The following is a 4,450-nucleotide window of genomic DNA, read 5'->3' on the forward strand; positions in this document are numbered from 1 at the left end:
AGGGGCCATATTTAACCATGTGCTTTGGCACACTAATGGCGCACTACGGATGGATGCGACATTAGTATACTTGGCATACTAATGGCGTACTCTATAGTGATGTGCCATTAGTATGTATTAGGTTTTATTTTTTTTACTTTTCTGATTTTTGCACATGTCACAAAATATATTATTTGATAGAATATAGACAGTAGCACACAGCAACAGCAGATTCATCGAATACAATAGAAGATTAGTCTCCGAATACAATTCATCATATTAGTCCCCGAATTCAAAAGACCGAACAAAGATAAAACATTACAAGTCTCGAGACCGCGAGTATCGAGTTTGTCGGAAGTAATACTAATCCTAACAAGTCCTACTAATCATCATCATACAACTTCTACTCGTTATTCATAACAAGTCATACGATCATCATCTTGATAGTCATCGAACCAACCCTACTTAATTGTTCTTAGCACATGATCATCAGTATTAGGCAGGACCTAAATACCCTATTTAAGCTAAAATAGCATAAAACAATATAGACCCTGACTCTCCATTATGGAGAATGGAGAACATCCTGTCTCCAATTCTTGCGCTTCGCTTCCTTTTGCTTCCAAGAAGCTCCTTACGACTGTCCATACATTTTTTCCATCCTTTGATTTTCATGTCTCCACTTCTTTTAGAAATCTCGTATGGACAGTTGTGATTCGTAGGATGACCTGGCTGTATGTTCAAAACATTAGCACTACCTTTCTGATACATCATATGAGGCACACAATTCTCTGGGATTATCTGTTGAAAAACATAGTAATAACTTCATAGTTAGCAATGATGTACTAGTTTTAGAAGTATGCAAAAGATGCACGAATGTCGTAATAGTAAAAATCTTACCAGGGTATCTCCATGGTAGTTACTATAGTTGAACACATGCACTAGTGGCACGTATTTACCATAATGTTGAGGAGTTTGATTGTGGATAATGTAATTCTCAATGTCAGTACAAAATCTGACCAGATGATTTTTCTCCTTGTAAGTTGTTAATTCGGAGCCATCGGTGTAGTGGGTTTTGTCTACCATCTCCCGCACATTCTTTGAACAATAAAAATAAGCTGTCAATGGAAATAAGCTATCAACTATTTTGAAATAAACAATATAAATTAGCTAATAACTATGTTTGAGAAACTCACATAGTGGTAGAACTGGAGGCGTATCAACAAGGACCCAAATGTCCATATTGTCTTGGTTGATGTCAGGATTACCAAGATCAATGGTGATAAGCATACCCTCATCAAAACCATACATCTTGCAAAATGCTTCCCAATTTTTGCAACCAAAATGGGTTATGCTCTCAGAATTATATAGATTTACTTCAAAGTCCACATCGTGATGAGTCCTTAGGTGAATTTTCTTTGTTTCAGAAATTTCATAGTCTTCAAAATCCATCCTCTCCAAGACATAGCATCTTGCATGGCATGGGATAAGCTATACTCGAATTTTAAAAGATGAAAATTACACGTTGAAATAGTTGAAGTCATGCTTAATTATGAAAATAACACTTGTCGTCGTTGTGTACCATTTCAACTTCAAAGGTCTCCTCGAGCTTAATGCTGAAGCGCCGATCATCGTCCAGGTGAGGCATGTCGCACAGACCTCGATCGTCGTGGCACCAGTCGCATTCCACCGGGAGATTTTCGTCGTCCGATGATGATGACGACATATCCTACGTTCATAATTCAAAACTACATCATTTAGGGTTTGTCGACACCGAGGCATCCTAAAAGCTAAGCTTTTATCATTTAGGGTTTGTCGACGCTGAGGCACCCTAAAAGCCTAAGCTTTCATCATTTAGGTTCTTATCGACACCGAGGCACCCTAAAAGCCAAGGTTTTATCATTTAGGGTTTGTCGACGTCGAGGCACCCTAAAAGCCTAAGCTTTCATCATTTAGGTTTTGTTGATGCCGAGGCACCCTAAAAGCCTAAGCGTACATCATTTAGGTTCTCATCGACACCGAGGCACTCTATAGAAGCGAAGTTAAGTTTTAATCATTTAGGGTTTATCGATGCCAAGGCACCCTAGGTTGGGCCTAATCACTTGGCACTAATCACTTGGCTCTATTGCCACCTATGTTGGGTTTATCATCTAGGGTTTATCGATGCTAACGAGAATTCTAAGTTGGGCCTAATCACTTGGCTCTATTGCCACCTATGGTTTAATGCAGCAAGAATGGCGGGGCAGTTGATCCTACTTAACTAAGTACTAAGATACCCCGGCCCATGCATTAGTCGCAAGTACCCCATATGTCCTATTTTTAGCAAAGTCATGCTAAAATTCACGGAAAATTTTAGCATGACCTTTGCTGAAAATAGGACATATGGAGTACCCGAATTTGCCGGAACGGAAGTTAATCGACATTCCGGCAAACTCAAGGGCCTCTCGGGGTACAGCAACAGCATCACAAGTTGACAAAATTCCCAAATAGTACAGCAGCAGGATCACAAGTAGTACCAATGAACATATAGTCCAGCAAGTTGAAAAAGCTGAAGTTCTCAGCATGAAGAATCACACAACACAGCACCTACATTATGATGATACATTTGGAGATTGCACATATAGTTTTCACATAAGCATAATTGTTCTGGAGATTGCACATACAGTTTTTGACAGCACAACACCTATGACAGCACATACAGTTTTCGTTACTGCTCCCAAATGAAATGACACTTTGACATGGCTGCAATTTTTAGTGTCTACTTATCTGCAATTTTTCAGTGTCTGCTTAGGAGAAATAGGTTTCAAACTTCAGCTTGCTTTGTATAAGGAGACTAAAAAACTATCTAAGGAGTTCTTCAAGTTCAAGTTACAGCCTGCATGACATTTTTCTACACAATGCTTGTTGTAAATAATTACTTAAAGTAAACACTTTTTATCTTAGCTTACTTACAACAGAATGCCTATCTTTCTGGTTTTCCAATTCCTTTTGTTTCATTTTCAACATTGCTCTATTTGTAATTGATAGCACTATTCAAGAAATCTGTATATGCAATCTACAGAGATCCCCCTCCTGACTTTTAGACTGATTTTCCATCAAAATTGAAAATAGTTACACTAAGTTTCAAAATAAAAAATACACTTCTCAGTTTTACAAACTGAAAATTACTCTAAAACTGAAACTTTAAATGACTTTTAGACTGAATTTTTACTCCAAGAGTTTTTATATTCAGATCACTTTAACTGAATTTTACATTGAGTTTTAGATTGAATTTTAAACTTTCTTGCAATATAAGCTTGCCGTACACTTTATATTTAGATCAGGAGCCAAGCTCTAAAATTGAATTTTTAACAGAATTTTTATGACTGCATCTGTTTCAATTTCAGTTTTAGATAAAGTTTATATTCAGATCAGGAGACTGACTTTTAAACTGACTTTATATTCAGTTTCAGGTAAGGACATCAGAGAATCTACAGCGAGGGGCGGCTGGCGCGGTCAGACGAGCCCGCATGCACAAACGGTGACTAAACAAGGAGAAAAACAGGGGAATCGATGGAGACACTCACCGCGGAGCTGGGGAAGGAGACAGCGAGGCCGAGGGTGGTCGGGGCAGCGCGGATCGACGCCGAGAAGCAGTGGTCGGTGATGAGGAAGAAGAGGTCGATGCGCTCGATCCTTGATGACCCGGCTCCAATCCGTGGACGTAGGCGATGAAGGTGATGATGGTGTTGCTCCTGGCGCAGCTCCTAGGCACGACGACGGAGGACGTGGCGGTCGGTGGCCGCGATGACGCGCGGCGGCGGCGCTCGGGGTGGAGGGAAGGAGCGGGGCAGGTCGTCAGCGGCGAGGACCGAGAGGGCGATTGAGGAGTGGAGGGAAGGAGCGGGCCAGGCCGTCGGCGGCAAGGACCGAGACGGCGAGGCGGGGCGTGGGGGTCGTCGGGCGACTAGGGGGGAATGAAGCTGGCGAGGGGGGAGTGAATCTGGCGAGCGGGAGGGACGAAGGGATCAGGCGACCAGGGGGAAGATTACTAATGGCGCACCCCCTGGCGGTGCGCCATTAGTATGTTTTTTATAGCAATGGCGCACCCCCGAGACGGTGCACCATTAGTATTCTTTTTTTTAGATAGCAATGGCGCACCAGCCAGCCGTGCGCCATAAGTAAGATTTTATTATTATTATTATTTTGTTGCATCTAATAATTTAATAGAAAATTAATATGTATATGAAAATGAATATGAATATGAAATAGTAATAAATTTTTATAAAAATAGTAATATTTTTTAAAAAATATCATCAAATTTGTTATTTGAAAATATTTATGAATCAAAAAAATACCATCAAATTTATTATTTGAAAATATCATCAAATTTGTTATTTGAAAATATAAACAAATTTGTTTTTTTGGATTTTTAGTTGCATTCATTTGTGACGGTGGAGCGGGGGAGGGTGCGGGGGGTCGTCGGCGGCGGTGG

This window comes from Triticum dicoccoides, chromosome 1A (genome assembly GCF_002162155.2).
Source record: "Triticum dicoccoides isolate Atlit2015 ecotype Zavitan chromosome 1A, WEW_v2.0, whole genome shotgun sequence".
Taxonomy (NCBI): domain Eukaryota; kingdom Viridiplantae; phylum Streptophyta; class Magnoliopsida; order Poales; family Poaceae; genus Triticum; species Triticum dicoccoides.